At 42.7% G+C, this 17864-nt stretch overlaps 1 protein-coding gene across 1 annotated transcript in view; it reads left to right on the forward strand.

The window, feature by feature from the left end:
* The window catches only part of LOC120941176 (polyamine-modulated factor 1-binding protein 1-like), a 512202-nt gene that overhangs the window by 60066 nt on the left and 434272 nt on the right, over positions 1-17864 (forward strand). The gene's annotated exons all lie outside the window — the stretch shown is intronic.

Genomic DNA, 17864 nt, shown 5'->3' on the forward strand with positions numbered 1-17864 from the left:
ATCCGCTGAAACCCATTCGCTGGGATTTTTCAGCGGATGGATTCTATCGTGTGTATGGGGCCTAACAGGATAAAACGACCCAATTTAAAGTTAAAAATAAAGATGAATGGCAAAAAGGTTTTGTATAGTTCTAAAAAAAACTTTATAAATACCCTTTTTCCCTAATTTGTAAATGATCTTATTCCCTCTGTTCTCAGCTGCATAGGAGAACGGGGGGCAGGAGAAGCACTTAAGCCCTGTACACACAGCCCAGAATCTCGTCAGGAAAAAAACTTTGTTTTTCCTGACTAGATTCTTGGCAAGATTCTCTTCCCGGCCGAGTGTACACACAGGCCATTCAAAAGAGCCACCGTTCTTTTGAATGGCACGAAAGCGGTGACGTCATTGACTACGGGGTGACGTCATCGCTGCCATCTTGAAACACCTTACCTATGCCTTGGAAGCTACCGTGCATACGTCAGTCATTTTGCTCATGTGCGGGTTTCCACGACTGGTAAGTATACAGACGCTCTGGTTTCTCGGCAGAGACTCACAATGAGAAAATAGAGAGCAAGTTCTCTATTTTTCTCGTCTAGATTCTGGACAGTTTTCTTGATGAGAAACCTGAAAGCCTCGTACACACGCACGGTTTACTCGGCAAGAAAGCTCTGCCAGCAGTTTTCTTGCTGTTCCTTGCCGAGAAAACCATGTGTGTGTTTAGAGTGCTTTCACAGCGCCCGGGCGTCGGCAGTATAACAGCGCTATTTTAAGTGGCACTTTACTGTAGTTTTTGCAGTGCTTTTCGGCCGCTAGCGGGGTGCTTTTAACCCCTGCTAGCGGCCGAAAAAGGGTTAAAAGCACCCCCAAAATGCCGCTACAGCGGGGCTTTGTCGGCGCTGCCCATTTGATTTTTTTAATGGACAGGGTCGCTTTAGGAGCTGTGTATTCACTGCTCCTAATGTGCTGTAAAGAAGCTGCTGGCAGGACTTTTTTTCTGACGCCCTGCCAGCGCACTGATCCAGTGTGAAAGCCCGAGGGAGTGAATGGAACTGCTCTTTCAGGGCGCTTTGCAGGCGCTATTGTTAGCGCTATAGAGCCTGCAAAGCACTTAAGTGTGAAAGGGGTCTTGGCTTCCCAGTTAATGGCTGTGCAGTGGGGTGGGGGTGTGTCAGGACAAGTCTGATCATTGGAATAGGGCAGGGGTCTCAAACTGGCGGCCCTCCAGCTGTTGCGAAACTACAAGTCCCATCATGCCTCTGCCTGTGGAAGTCATGCTTGTAACTGGCTGCCTTGCAATGCCTCATGGGACTTCTAGTTTTGAAACAGCTGGAGTAGAGCATACTGAGTTCCCAGCATAGCTAGAGAACTGACCCCGCTACTGTCAATACAATCCAGTGACATGGGAGTTTGGACCGGGGCCTAGTCCCACTGTTTGTGTCAATGGACACAGCAGTGCGACTTGGGAGCTTGCCTACAGGGAAAGTGGGTCTCCATGGGAGCACCTGATGGAGGGGAGGACCCTGGAGCGCCAGAGGGGCACCCCAGAAGAGAAGGATCGGGGCTGCTCTGTGCCAAACCCTTGCATAGAGCAAGTAAGTAAAACATGTTATTTTTAAGGGGAAAAAAGGCGAAAATTTACTATCACTTTAAAGCGGAGGTTCACCCTTAGAGAGCACATTTTCCCCTTAGATTAATGCTTGTTTTGTCTAGGGGAATCGGCTAGTTGTTTTAAAATATGATCCGTACTTACCGTTTACGAGATGCATCCTCTCCGTCGCTTCCGGGTATGGGCTGCGGGAATGGGCGTTCCTTCTTGATTGACAGTCTTCCGAGAGGCTTCCGACGGTCGCATCCATCGCGTCACGATTTTCCGAAAGAAGCCGAACGTCGGTGCGCAGGCGCAGTATAGAGCCGCACCGACGTTCGGCTTCTTTCGGCTACGAGTGACGCGATGGATGCGACCGTCGGAAGCCTCTCGGAAGACTGTCACTCAAGAAGGAACGCCCGCTCCCAAAGACCCATACCCGGAAGCGACGGAAGAAGATGCATCTCGAAAACGGGTAAGTACTGCTCATATTTTAAAACAAATAGCCGATTCCCCTAGACCAAACGAGCAGGAATCTAAGGGGAAAAGGGCACAAATTAAATAAATGGGTGAACTCCCGCTTTAAGGTACAGGTTTTGATGGGCATTTATTTGTGAAATGTGCTAAATCACCAGACTTAGAATTTTAGTAAAACATATATTGGGCATCAACTGGACATTGTGTAAATAGGAAATTGTATGTATTTAATGTAGGCGATCGTTTCCTTTTTAACCCTTTCAAAACATTGAGGTCTTGAAAGCAGTTAACCAGGTACACAATCCCGTTAACGTGCTTCGCTTTCAAAAGAAAACATAACTAATAGTTTCTGTAAAGATCACACGTCTTTCCAACATCTGTTTTGAGTCTACTGTGAAAACTGTGTCTCTGATCTCATGTGTTGAACTTCTGTATCTTTGCCACTGTCTATTTCCTGCGAAAAAACACACTGAACAATAATAGCTTTTGTTCTTAACCTTCCAACCACTGGAGCAGCTGAACAAATAACTTCCATGCTTTCATTTGAAATAATTTATTCCACGTCGATGTTTGCGCAAAGTCATTTCATTTATTGAATGTTTCATCATTTAAAAATCAAATTGTGGGATTGAAACTACTGAAAACTGCCATCTAATGGTTTCCTGATGCTTAACTCTCTTAGTAGAATTTTCTTGGAAATACATCATGCCGACTTGAACAGCACTACAGGAATAAAAAAAAAAGTGTGCTCGACGCTTAGAAACTTTAATGTATTGTGCAAAAAAAAACACAATTTAAACACTGTTTACTTTCTCTCTGTTTCCTTTCCTGTCAATGTTAATTATCACTGACATTCCATTTTGCTTTATAGCTGTTGCCGCTGCCAGTTTTAGACAGGAATACCAACGTGGAGATTTGATTGTATTAAACTCCTGAAGTTCTAAATGACATGCAGTTACAATTTCAGATTTTGAAATGCTGAAATAAAATAGGGATTAGTGGAATGATGGGCAATGATCTTTCCTTAGTTCTGCATTAGAGAAAAAGAAAGGAGCTGCCAACAACACATTCACATTGGCCATTTTCACTGCCGCTACAGTTTGCTTTAATGGAAGTCTCTTCTTTTTGGGGGCTCTAAGCTGTTCGGACAGGGGGATGACTGTTTTACTGCTTGGTCTTGTAATTCAATGTGCTGCAAATCCATTTTAAGATCATTAATTTTAAATGCTTCTTAGAATGGTTTTTAGAAAGGATTATTAAAAATCAGTGATGCTACTTAAACATTGTATGGAAGGTGCTGGCTCTGCTCGATGTAAAGAGATCTAATAAGGAAATGTCATATGAATTCTACAAATGTGTAAATGGAGAAAACATTTGGAGAGCTGGTAAACATTTGCAACACATTAATGCATTCCTACTAGATTTCTTTATAGTACTGTAGTTTGCAAATGTTGCTGTGCCTTATTATAATTCACAAAACATTTGCACTTGAGCCTTTCAATAAATTAAGAAGTTTGCAGCAATACATTCCACATGATATAGCACCGTTATGCATAATATATATATATATATATATATATATATATATATATATATATATATATATATATATATATATACACATATATATGTATGTGTGTGTGCGTGTATATAATATATATATGTGTGTGTGTGTGTGTGTGTGTGTGTGTGTGTGTGTATATATATATATATATATATATATATATATATATATATATGCCCGGATTCACAAAGCACTTGCGCCAACATATCTCGAGATACGCCGCGTAAGTGCAAATATGCGCCGTCGTATCTATGTGCCGTGCCCACAAACTGATACGCCTAAAAATAGGCTTCATCCGACCGGCGTAACTTGCCTACGCCGGCGTATCGTGGGCGCATATTTGCGCTGGACGCATGTGGCGCTCCCATTGATTTCCTATTCAAATATGTAAATGAGGTATATACGTCGATTCACAAAGGTACTTGCGCCCGGCGCATTATATATGCGGTTTGCGCAAGTCATAGGTCCGGCATTAAGTTATTCCCCATATATGAGGCGCAACCCATGCAAAGGTATGGACCAGGGAACACAAGCCGTCGTATCTTTTGTAGTTTACGTTGTACGTGAATATGACTAGGCGTAGGTTATGTTCACGTCGTAGGCAGTGATCAGGCGTATCTTAGGGAGTAGTTCCGATGTGAATCTGAGCATGCGCACTGGATGCGTCCACGGGACGGCGCATGCGATGTTCGTTATTCGTAGCTTTATGGCGCTCGGCCCATTATTTGCATTGGGTCACGCCTCATTTGCATGGCTCACGCATCCATGATGTAAATCTCCCATTCCACCACATTCCAAAGGTGCTCTATTGGAGTGAGATCTGGTGAATGAGGTCATTGGAGTGAAAATAAATAAATTATATATATATTCTTTTTATAAGCCTGAAATTAAAGGGGTTGTATGGGTTCAGTTTAAAAAAAAATAAAAAATATGTTCTACTTTACGTGTGGTAAAGAAAATCCGCACTGAGGTATCGGGTGAGGGCTGCTGCCTCCCTGTAGTACCTCATTAAAGAGGCCTGTGTAATATATTTAGTAGTGAAGGGTTAAATGGCGCTGCCCACTTTTGGAATATAAAGGGAGTGGGATGAGACAGGTGTAAAATCCCAAGGAACCGATATCTATGTCGCGTATCCTGTGGTAGGGATGGTTTAAAATGTGGTATGAACTCCCTATATTGGTAACCGTCAGGGATGTGTGAGTTTCCTATGGTATGGAGTACCCTGATTCTGGCAGACAGTAAATCAGAAAATACTTAAGCCGTGGCCACCAATCTCAGTGGGAGCCCAGGTAGGGTAAATTAAATTGGGTCAATAAATTCTTTGTATGATTGTGTTCTGCAGAGATGCAGGATTGTCAGGATCCTGTGCAGTCAAGTGGGTGACTAACTTGTGAAAAATTCCTGTGCTCTGGAGATAAAAACTAGTGTAGTATTTTATGTTTATTCACATTTATATTTAATACCCACTTGGGGCACAATAGAGCACAGGAGGCTTAAGTCAAACTCACCTGAATATATAGGATCCTAACACATTACTGTCATGGACATGCAATATTGTCTGGCAGCTTACCTTCTCCTCATGTGTCCATTAGAGGTCTGACCCTCTTCTGGCTGCCTTTTTATCAACTCTCTTTCCTGTATGGCCCCACCCCAGGCCATCCCAGGAAGTCTATATTAACTGTTGCACTGCAGGTCTGCTTTGCTGTTCAACCTTGTTGTTAGCTTAAGTTCCTGTCTGCAGTGTGCTCCTTCCTGTGTACCGTTTTTGGCTTGTCCCTGACTTCTCCTGTTTGCCTGTGACCCTGACCTTTTGCCTGTCCCTCGGTTACCCTTGTCTGCCTGTTGCCCTGACTTCGGCTTACCCATCACTATCGCTTGTCCTGGTTGCTGCTTTCCCTCTCTCCCTGCGGAGTGTGACATAGGGGATCCCAGGGGTCACGACCTGGATCCAGTTGCAGCGAAGACCATCCTCACCACTAGAGGCTCTGGTGAACATAAAGCTGGGTCTTAGACTCCGTGCCCTGATTGCAGCAGTCGGCTACAGGGTTCACTACCCTGTGGTGCATCCCTGACCCCAACGGGGTGCACTTGTCACCTGGCCACAGGTGACCTGACAATTACTACACTAGTTTTTATCTCCATGTAGCACATCAGAGCACAGTAATTTTTCACAAGATTTAGTCACCCACTTAACTGCACCGGATCCTGACAATCCTGCATCTCTGCAGAATACAATCCTACAAATATTTTTTTAACCCAATTTCATTTACCCTACCTGGTCTCCCACTGAGATTGGTGGCCACGGCTTAGGTGTTTTCTGATTTACTGTCTGTCAGAATCAGGGTACTCCATACCATAGGAAACCCACACATCCCTGACGGTTACCAATATAAGGAGTTCATACCACATTTGAACCATACCTACCACAGGATACCCGACATAGCTATATCTGTTCCTTGGGATTTTACACCCCTCTCACCCCCCCCCCCTTTATATTCCAAAAGTGGGTAGTGCCATTTAACCCTTCACTACTAAATATGTTATACTTCCACTGTGCAGTTAGTTTTGCACAGTGTACCCCCGATCGTCCTCTTTTGGGGTCCCACGACGGCTCTTGCGGCTCTTCCCCGCAAGAACTGGGAAGCGTTCTCCGGAGGGGGTTACCTTGCGGGCACGCTCCCGTGTGATACACAATGGCTGCGTTGCTATCAATATAACCAATGAACAGCCGACGAGCCATTTGGAAAGCGACGTGGGAACTAGCCCACGGATGTTCGGGGCTCAGGTAAGTAAAACGGGGGCATGGGGGGTGGGGGGGTCGGAGAGTACAGGATGCATTAAGAAAAAACATGAACCTTTACAACCCCTATAAGAGGAGCAGAGTTTTTGTTTTATCCAGCTGTATTTACTCAGGGCAACTTATAACATCCAAGTGAAAGATGTCAGGAAAAAAACACAGAATCACTAAGTTGTAAAAAGGATCAACCCCTTGTGTCAGTATTTAGTTGAACCGCCTTTTGCTTTATCTACAGCACAGGTGTCAAACACAAGGCCCGCGGCCGAATCCTGCCCTCCAGGCCATTTAATGTGGCCCTCGCACCTATTCTACAGCTGCTGGAGAGCTCCAGACCCTTACTTTCTGCTTTCAAGCAATGCATCCAGCTTTTTTCCAGCAGCAGCATAAGGAAAGGGGGTGCACTGTGATGTAAGGGAGAGTGGGGGACTCAACATCTGATGGTGGGGTGGCTCTTGACATCTAATGTTACGGGAGGGAATGCGCTGGACATCTAATCTTACAGATACAACCGGCCCTTTTGAGGGAAATCATAATGCGGCCCACAATGAAATTGAGTTTGACACCCTTGACCCCTACAGCCTTTAGTCTGTTGGGATATGTCTCTACTAACTTTGGAAATCTAGACTTTATCTAGAATATTTTCTTTCTCTTCTTCTCAGAACTGCTGAAGTTCAGTTACATTTGATGGTGCCCCTTTGTGGACTGTAGTCTTCAAGTCATTCCACAGATGTTCAATGGGGTTTAAGTCTGGGCTCTGACTAGGCCATGCAAGGGCATTCACTTTTTTCTCCTTGAACCACTGTGTGGTAATTTTTGCTGTGTGCTTTTGGTCATTGTCATGTTGGAAGTTAAACTCTCTTCCCATTGAAAACTTTCTGGCAGAGGGTGTCGGATTGTTCTCCGGATTTTGATGTTTTTTTACCCCATCCATTTTTTATTTTATCCTGACAAGTGCTCCAGTTCCTGCTGCAGAGAAGCAACCCCATAACAGGATATTACCACCTTAATGCTTTACTGTAGGAATGGTGTTATTTGGATGGTGAGCTGTATTGAATTTCTGCCAGACATATAGTTTGTTGTTGAAGCCAAATCGTTAAGTTTTAGTCTCATCTGACTAGAACACCTTTTCCATGTGGCCTCAGAATCTTGCGGTGCGTTTTGGCAAAACTCAGTGCAGACTGCATAAGGCCTTTCTTGAGGAGTGGCTTTTGTCTTGCAACCCTCCCATACAAGCCACATTTGTAGAGAATTTGTGATATTGTTGTCACATGCACACATTGGGATTGATTTACTATAACTGGAGAGTGCAAAATCTGGTGAAGCTGTGCATGGTAGCCAATCGGCTTCTAACTTCAGCTTATTCAATGCAGAGCTGCACCACATTTTGCACTCTCCAGTTTTAATAAATCAACCCCATAGACCACTATTTGTCATAAATGTTTGCAACTGCTTCAGAGTTGCTGTAGGCCTCTTGGTAGTCTCTCAGACCAGTTTGAAGTGACGTCCTGATCCAGGGAGGGTCTGTGTTGTACCAAATACCTTCCACTTCTTAATAATAGACTTCACTGTGCTTCTAGGTGTTGATAAAGCCTTTGAATTGTTTTGTATCCATCTTGGACTTTATCCCAGAGATGTTTTGCCTTGTTCATAGTTGATTTGTTTGCATCAGTTGCACTACCAGGGACTGCAATATTTCAGGAAAGCTCTTTTCATGCTAAACTAAACAAATTGACAACAGTTGATCACAGCTGAATATCAAATGGCCATTGATAAGGTGATTAGCTACATCTGATTGAGTCATTTTTAGGACAGCTGGATAAATAAAATCTGTGTCTGTCTTTATTTCAGTCTGCAAAGCAACAAAATGTGATTATTTTAAAGAGGGCATGATTCTTTTCTCTACCCACTGTGTGTATATTTGTGTATATTATATATACAGTACCTCACAAAAGGGAGTACACCTTTGACATTTTTGTAAATATTTTATTTTATCTTTTCATGTGACAACACTGAATTACACTTTGCTACAATGTAAAGTAGTGAGTGTACAGCTTGTATAACAGTGTCAATTTGCTGTCCCCTCAAAATAACTCAAAACACAGCCGTTAATGTCTAAACCGCTGGCAACATACAGTAAGAGCCGGTTCACACTGGGGCGGCACGACTTCGGGGGCGACTCGGCAAGGCGTCCTGAAGACGACTTCAGAGGCGACTTGCAAAATGACTTATGTATAGAAGTCAATGCAAGTCGCCCCCAAAGTTTTACAAGAACCTTTTTCTAAGTCGGGGGGCGACTTGCGTCACTCCTATTAGAACAGTTCTATTGAATAGAATGGGACACGACTTGTCAGGCGGCTGAGTCGCCTGACGAGTCGCCCCAGTGTGATCCGGCTCTAAGTGAGTACACCCCTAAGCCATTCACCTCTGCAGCTAGGGGTTCGGATCCCGGTCTCGGCTACATGTGAATTTAGTTTGGTGGTCTCAGCCCGGCTCCCGGTGGGTGTGCTATGCGAGGTAAGCCTGCGCTTAGTACGCCCACCCCCCTCCCACAAAAACCACCACACTTACGCGCACTCGAAATTGGGTTAACATGCATGCACTTTGACCACGCGGTCTCTAAAAAAAGAGAGGCGAAAGACTAATGGGGCTGGTTGAGCGGGCAAATCCTCTCACTCCCTTATAGGGAGTCCCTCTGCCCCGTTGGGCTTCAAAGCGGAGCAGGTAGGGCAGGCTGTGTGGGAGGACCCCCTCACACACCCGCCATTGCCATCCGGGGCATGAAGAAAGGAGGCCTGCCTACTCCCAACTCCTGCAGTCCGGCTCTTCTCTCGAGTACACGCACAAAATACACTTAAACAAACAAAAATTAAAAAATGGCCAAAGTGTCAATATTTTGTGTGGCCACCATTATTTTCCAGCACTGCCTTAACCCTCTTGGGCATGGAGTTCACCAGAGCTTCACAGGTTGCCACTGGAGTACTCTTTCATGACAACATCACAGAGCTGGTGGATGTTAGAGACCTTGCGCTCCTCCACTTTCCGTTTTGAGGATGCCCTTCAGATGCTCAATAGGGTTTATGTCTGGAGACATGCAAACCAGTCCATCACCTTTTAGCCTCAGCTTCTTTAGTAAGGCAGTGGTCGTCTTGGAGGTGTGTTTGGGGTCGTTTTCATGTTGGAATACTACCCTGCGCCCAGTCTCCGAATTGAAGGGATCATGTGCTGCTTCAGTATGTCACAGTATATGTTGGCATTCATGGTTCCCTCAATGAACTGTAGCTCCCCAGTGCCGACAGCACTCATGCAGCCCCAGACTATGACACTCCCATCACCATGCTTGACTGTAGGCAAGACACACTTGTCTTTGTACTTTTCACCTGTTTGCCTCCACACACGCTTGACACCATCTGAACCAAATAAGCTTATTTTGGTCTCATCAGACCACAGGACATGTTTCCAGTACCTCGTCCTTTAGTCTGCTTGTCTTGAGCAAACTGTTTATGGGCTTTCTCGTGCATCATCTTATGAAGAGGCTTCCTTTGCGGATGACAGCCACGCACCCCAATTGGATGCAGTGTATGGTCTGAGCACTGACAGGCTGACCCCCCCCCCCCCTTCAACCTCTGCAGCAATGCTGACAGTACTCGTACGTCTATTTCCCAAAGATAACTTCTAGATATGACACGGAGCATGCACACTCAACTCCTTTGGTCGACCATGGCGAGGCCTGTTCTGAGTGGAACCTGTCATGTTAAACCGCTGTATGGTCTTGGCCACCGTGCTGCAGCTCAGTTTCAGGGTCTTTGCAATTTTCTTATAGCCTAGGCCATCTTTATGTAGAGCAACAATTTTATTTTTATTTTTTCAGATCCTCATGAATCGTTGAACATGAACACGGTCGTTTTTCGGCATGAAAAAAAATGTCATTTTTCAGCATGTCCAAAAAACAAAGTTTTTCCAACTTCATCATTAAAAACAATGTTGCCCACACACCATCGTTTTTGAAAAATGATGAACAAGCGCGGTGACGTACAACACGTACGATGGCACTCTAAAGTGGAAGTTCTATTTGCCTTTGGGCTGCTTTTAGCTGATTCCTTGTTAGTAAAAGACGATTCGCGCTTTTTTGTCTGTTACAGCGTGATGAATGTGCTTACTCCATTATTAACGGTAGTTTTACCAGAACGAGCGCTCCCGTCTCATAACTTGCTTCTGGGCATGCGCGGGTTTAAAACGTTGTTTTTGCCCACACAACATTTTGAAAAATGACATGAAAAAATGCAGCATGTTCAAATTTATTTTTTTTGTCGTTTTTCAGAAGCCGAAAAACGATGTGAAGCCCACACACGATCATTTTAAATTACGTTTTTAAAATTGTCGTTTTTCACACATGAGACCTTGTAACACTAACGAGTCACATGACGCCAGGGAGGGAAAATGGCTTATTGGGCCCAATTTGGACATTTTCACTTAGGGGTATACTCACTTTTGTTGCCAGTGGTTTCGACATTAATGGCTGTGTGTTGAGTTATTTTTGAGGGAACAGCAAATTTACACTGTTATGCTGTACACTCAGTACTTAAAGTGGTTGTAAACCCACTTTTTTTTTACTTTTGCCTACAGGTAAGCCTATAATAAGGCTTACCTGTAGGTATAAAGAATATCTCCTAAACCTGTACGGTTTAGGAGATATTCCCCTCGCAATGCGCCGCTGATTACAGTGGCGCATGCGCAGGGGGGATCCTCGGCTGAAGGGCCGGCCCCGCCGACCCATGCCGGATTGAAATCTCCCGTGTGCATGAGCGGGAGTGACGTCATCGCCGCTCCAGCGATACCCGGAAGACACGCTCGGCTCGACGTGGACCAGGTAAGTTCCCTACCTCGTTCCGAGGTAAGTATTTCATAATGAGCTAATATGCGGTGCATACTAGCTCATTATGGCTTTTGCCTTGCAGGGTTAAAAAAAAAAAAAAAAAAATGTATATGCGGGTTTACAACCGCTTTAACACTGAAGAAATTACACTTTTGCTCACATGAAAAGATATAATAAAATATTTACAAAAATGTTAGGGTACTCACTTTTGTGAGATACTGTATGTATGGTGTGTGTGTGTATGTGTATGTATGTATGTATATACCCTTCTTCAACACTACATAAAGTGTACCTCATCTATTTTCAATAAATATTTTTATTTGCAACAATCCTTTTTATTTGCAACAAGGCCTTCAGGAAAAAACTCAAGACCCACCTGTTCTGAAGGCCAAATTAGAAGGAAATGGATACCAAGCGCCTTGAGGCGATTCGGTTCGCATGTGTATCGCTACACAAGTTTTTCATTCATTCATTCATCCCATCTCTCTTTTTTCTATATTTTGGCCCTTGGGAGGGCCTGATTGCTTGCACATTCTATTGTGACCGACATGCACCTTACCCTATCTCTCTCTCTCTCTCTCTCTCTCTCTCTCTCTGATAGAGAGATGATATATAATTTTATCATTAGAGAGTCCTTAAGTAGCAGGGAAGTGGCTGTGGCTAGGCTGAGAGATGCAGTCTGGAAAAATGATGTAAGCCAGGGCTCGACAAATCCCGGGTGCCAGGTTCCATTTGCGACTAGAATTATTGACCTGGCACCTGGGGCAGCACATCTGGGGTATCCTGTCTCCATGCGCACCCCCCGATGCACGATTGCGTCGGTCCGCGCTGCCACGGTAATTGAGTCTGCGGCTTGCAGGCCTTCTGCAGTCCTATGCTTCCTTCAGGAATATGGTGCCCTCTTGTGGTGGCCATTGGTATGACAAGACAACCAGCAATGCTAATGGAGCTTCCCCTGCCTCCCCATCTGGCGCCTTTTGCCTAATGGTGAGTGTGGGGTGGCTGATTTAAATAGCTTCATGTACCCTTTTTTCTTTTTCGTAATGGCTTTTATTTTTATTTTTTAAGTAAAAACTGTTTATTTATATAATAATGTTTGGTTATAGTCCTCTTTCTGTGTAAATTTAAGATTGGTTAATTTTTATATTGAAAATAAAGCTTCATCTGTCTTTAAAAAAAAACAAAAAAAAACCTGGTTCCCAACTTTTTTAGCTGCATCCTAGATTCCAAGCAAATTTGTCAAGCCCTGATGTAAGCAGTCTAATGCAGGTAGGAGGCATTTGTGCCTCTCCCACAGTATGCACCCATTAAAATTTTGCAGCAAGTCACAAGATGATAGACAGAAGCAGGGGTCAGACATACTGTATATGCACATCGTGCAGAATATAAAGGCTTACATGCACCAGAATTTACATAAAGGTGACATCTAGAAAGTAGATTCGTGATTGTAAAGGTTTTTTTGTTTTAAATAACAAACATGTTATACTTACCTGCTCTGTGCAAAGGTTTTGCACAGAGCAGCCCTGATCCTCCTTTTCTGGGGTTCTCCGGCGGTGCTCCTGGCACCTCCTCTTCATTAGGCGCCATTCTCGACGCTGGAACAGTCAGGTTTAGGTAAGAAATAGGGGGGGGGGGGGGGGCTGCAGCACTAAAGGTTTTTCACCTTAATGCATAGAATGCATTAATGTGAAAAACATTGAGAATTTACAACTCTTTTGAGGTCCTGACAATATACATTTATAGATGATGCCTAAACAAAAATGGTTCTGGCCTTCCAAGGAGAAAGGTGGAGGAAGACATTGTCAGGAATAATACTTTATCTCTTTAAGAGGTATTACATTTTCACATTACTTATCTTATATGCACATTATATGGAAAACAAATTTGACACTAACTGTTCTTGACAACACATAAAAAATGTATATCTATATAATTATATATATATATATAATATGTCAGTTTTATTTGCATTAGATATGTACCAAATCACACTTTTGCACTTGCTACTTTGTACACTGAAGATTTATGAATTCAATAATTATTCATTTATGCTATTGTTGATTATTACTGTATATCCTATTTCTTAATATAAATACATTGTGTGCAAGAATTATATATATATATTTTTTTATTCCTAGGTTAAGGTTTGTGTTGATTACTGTTCCTTAAAAGGATATGAACTGTTAGATTTTATGATTTTTTTATTGGAATACATACCTTCTATTAGTATGAGGAAAATGACCTTTAAAATAGTTACTTGTATTTGGTTAGCATTGATCTTGTTGTTTATGTACTGCAAAAATGGACGATCCAGTACCTGAATATTATCTGAATAATTTTTAATGTTTGTCATCTTAGTTATCACTTTAGCATCTTTATTTGAATAAATGTTAGGAAATAATGGTCACTTTTCTTTTGAAGATCTGCCTGAAGTTCAGTTTTAAAGTACAGACTAAAGTAGATATTGTATACTTTAAAAATAATTGCATGTGTTTTAAATGCAACTAGTTCAAAGGGGACCTTGCCCATGAAGTTGTATTCTTCATATGCCTGTTACCTTTTATGTTTGTTTATTGCGCATAAACCTACTCACCACCAAATACTGTATTGCCCCCCCCCCCCCCCCACACACACACACTACTGCTTATTTGCTACATCTTTGTTTTCTTTGTAAATGGGAGTCAGTTCTCTGTTCTTGGTTGTAGCTGCCCCCTAATGATGCATGCCCGAATGGTGTACATGTGCATGAACAGATTCAAGAACCAGATGCAAGCAATCTCAGTATCCCAGGATGTCCTAGTATTTTTCTTTCTCGGCAATTAAAAATAGAGCCTCCTGGGGTATGTGATATAGGTATCCTCAACTTTGTCTAGGTGAGAATAAAGGTTGGAGGGCATTACTGAACTATTCCAAAAATTGTATCTAAAAGAAGATGGAGATAAGAGTTTTTATTTTTAGCCAAAAGGTCCACTGAAAGTGTTCTTAAATGCATTTTTTTTTATTAAAATGACAAACATGTTATACTTGATTGCTCTGTGCAATAGTTTTGCACAGAGCAGCCTCAGACTTCCTCTTTTGATCTCCCCCACCAGTGATGTTGGCTCCCCCTCTTCATCTGTCCCCATAGCAAAATGCTTACTATAGGGGCAGACGTTGTGGGCTCATTTCCAAGCTAGGCTGTGTGTGTCTGTTGACACACATGGTTTGGCTCAGCTTTGCCCCGCTCCCTCCTCACTGGATTTGACTGACAGCAGGAGGAGTCTATGGCTCTCACTGCTGCCTCTGAGTCATGTGAGAGGAGAGAAAGAGCAGCACTGTTGTAGATGGGCACAGAGCTGGATCAAGGTCAAGCTCATGTAAGTATTGTAGGTAAGTATCTTCAAAGGGACTCTATTGCTTCCAAAAATAAAAAATATCACCCATAGAAAAACATTTTACAGCGCTACCAATGCTAATTCTATTCAGCTGCCAAAGAAACTTTTGAATCAAAAACACTCCCCAGAGTGAATCCTTTTTTCCTACTAAGCACCGTGGTCTCATTGGTTGCCCCCTACATCGATACTGTGTCCTGTAGAGATGTATGGATGGGGATGAGGAACCATAGAGCACAAAAGGGGACCTAGTATCATACACTCCCAGAAATGTTGAATATTTTTCAGGCAGCTATAAACTTATTTTTTTTTTTTTTTTTTTTTTAAGCCTCCTTGTAAGGTTTTAAGGGGTTACCATTCCATCCCAGCTACCATCCATCCCAGCTACCATCCATCCATATAGAACAGTTGCTGGAAAGCAGATCAAAATGTAGCAATCAAGTTTTTTTTTTTTTTAAACGTACACTGTGTTAAACACCTATACTCAACGGTGCCTACCCTCATTAAACAAGCTTTAGAAGCTGTAGTTATTCAGCTGTTATCAACAGTAACTGCTATTGCAGGATACGAAAAAGAAGAATGTGAGGATCCAAAAATAATTTGTTCTATTTTATTTAAGTAAAACAATAGGCAACACATTTTTCCCCATTTTGGATAGAGTAAGGGAGAGTTAAAACCCTTGTAATATTTATTTTTGCCATCTTTATCCCATTAGGGAGATGTATCTGCACTCCCTGTCCTATAGCCAAGCGGGAAGTGGGAGAAGATCTCTGCAAATTTGGAGAATCTCTTGGGGACCCCTATTGGAATTTTTCCCCTCTGGGAATTCTTTTACTTTACTTCCTTTTAACTAATTCGTGGTTAAAGGAAAGACATTTCCATAATTTATGGCCAGCCTTAAGCTTCGTACACACAGGCCGAATGTCAGGCGGCATCCGCTGGTTCAATAGAAAACAGCCAACATTTGGCCTGTGTATACAAGTGAAACTAGAAAAACTTCAATATCGGGCAAAAGTTCATTTATTTCACTAATGCAACTTAAAAGGTGAAACTAATATATGAGATAGACTCATTACATGCAAAGCAAGATAATTCAAGTCGTGATTTGTCACAATTGTGATGACTTTGGCTTACAGCTCATGAAAACCTCAAATCCACAATCTCAGAAAATTAGAATATTACATGAAATCAATAAAACAAGGATTGTACATAGAGCAATATCGGACCTCTGCAAAGTATAAGCATGCATATGTACCTAGTACTTGGTTTGGGCCCCTTTTGCAGCAATTACTGCCTCAATGCGGCGTGGCATGGAAGCTATCAGCCTGTGGCACTGCTGAGGTGTTATGGAAGACCAGGATGCTTCAATAGCAGCCTTCAGCTCTTCTGCATTGTTCGGTCTCATGTCTCTCATCTTTCTCTTGGCAATGCCCCATAGATTCTCTATGGTGTTCAGGTCAGGTGAGTTTGCTGGCCAATCAAGCACAGTAATCCCACGATCATTGAACCAGGTTTTGGTGCTTTTGGCAGTGTGGGCACGTGCCAAGTCCTGCTAGAAAATGAAGTCGGCATCCCCATAGATCTCCTCTGTGGATGGAAGCATGAAGTGCTCCAAAATCTCCTGGTAGACAGCTGCGGTGACCCTGGACTTAATGAAGCACAGTGGACCAACACCAGCAGATGACATGGCTCCCCAAATCAACACTTGACTTCAAGCATCTTGCAGTGTGCGCCTCTCCATTCTTCCTCCATACTCTGGCTCCTTGGTTTCCAAATTAGATGCAAAATTTGCTCTCATCAGAAAAGAGGACTTTGGACCACTGAGCAACAGACTAGGTGTGTTTTTCTTTAGTCCAGGTAAGACGCTTTTGATGTTTTGTTGTTCAGGAGTGGCATGACGAGGAATACGACATTTGAAGCCCATGTCCAGGATCCGTCTGTGTGTGGTGGCTCTTGATGCACTGACTCCAGCCTCAGTCCACTCCTTGTGAAAGTCCCCAACACATTTGAATGACCTTTTCCTGACAATCCTCTCCAGGCTGCGGTCATCCCTGCTGCTTGTGCACCTTTTTCTTCCACAATTTTTCCTTCCACTTAACTTTCTATTAATGTGCTTTGATACAGCCCTTTGGGAACATCCAGCTTTTTTTGCAATTACCTTTTGAGGCTTTCCCTCCTTATGGAGGGTTGTCAATGATAGTTTTCTGCACAACTGTCAGGTCAGCAGTCTTTCCCATGATTGTGATTCCTACTGAACCAGACTGAGAGACAATTTAAAGATTCAGGAACCCTTTGCAGGTGTTATGGCTTAATTAGCTGATTAGAGTGGGACACTTTGAGCCTAGAATATTGCACCTTTTCATGAGCTGTAAGCCATAATCATCACCAATTATGACAAATCACAGCTTGAACTATCTTGCTTTGCATGTAATGAGTCTATTTCATATATTATTTTCACTTTTTTAATTTGCATTAGTGAAATAAACGTTTCCATTATATTCAAATTTTTCGAGTTTCACCTGTATGGCAACCAGTCCAACCTGTGGAAGGTCATGACCGTAAAAGGTCTGACTGCCGGCTCCCGATCAGCGCTCTCAGCTCAGCAAATGTCTGAGAGCACTGGACGGAGTGTTCTGGCATGGAGGGGGAGGCGGGATCCCCCTATCAGAACACAATAACTCGGCAAAGGAGATCACTGTAGCAGCATTGGATTGTTAGTACATTGGACATTGAACGAAAAAAAAAAGAGTAGTGAGTACGAGACAGAGGCAATCAACAAGTGAAACTTGTTGGGATTTCTTGTTAGAACCTACATTTTATCAAAGCGCACTGTATTACATGTTTTTGTTAACTTTTTTATACACGTAATGAAAAATTATATAAAAGATCTGTTTTTAAATGTGTAAACATTGAAATAAACTAAAAGCAATGTGACTCATAGTTTCCTTGTTTTAAGTTATTGCATGCATTGTCCACAAAGGCAGTCGCAATCTTGCATGTCTCCTAACTAATGTGTAATTGGAATATATATTTTTGCAGCCTGTGACCTTGACTGTTTGTAATGGCATCTGAAGCAATTATGTCGTTGATGGTGATGGAGAACGATGGCATAGAGCAGACAGAATTGCATGAATTAGTGTAAACAGCCAGCGTTGCTAAGCAGGATTAGATGACAGTTAGCTTTTTAATGAGGGAAGACACAGAGTAATTAAATGTTG

Source organism: Rana temporaria, chromosome 5 (genome assembly GCF_905171775.1).
Source record: "Rana temporaria chromosome 5, aRanTem1.1, whole genome shotgun sequence".
NCBI classification, from domain to species: domain Eukaryota; kingdom Metazoa; phylum Chordata; class Amphibia; order Anura; family Ranidae; genus Rana; species Rana temporaria.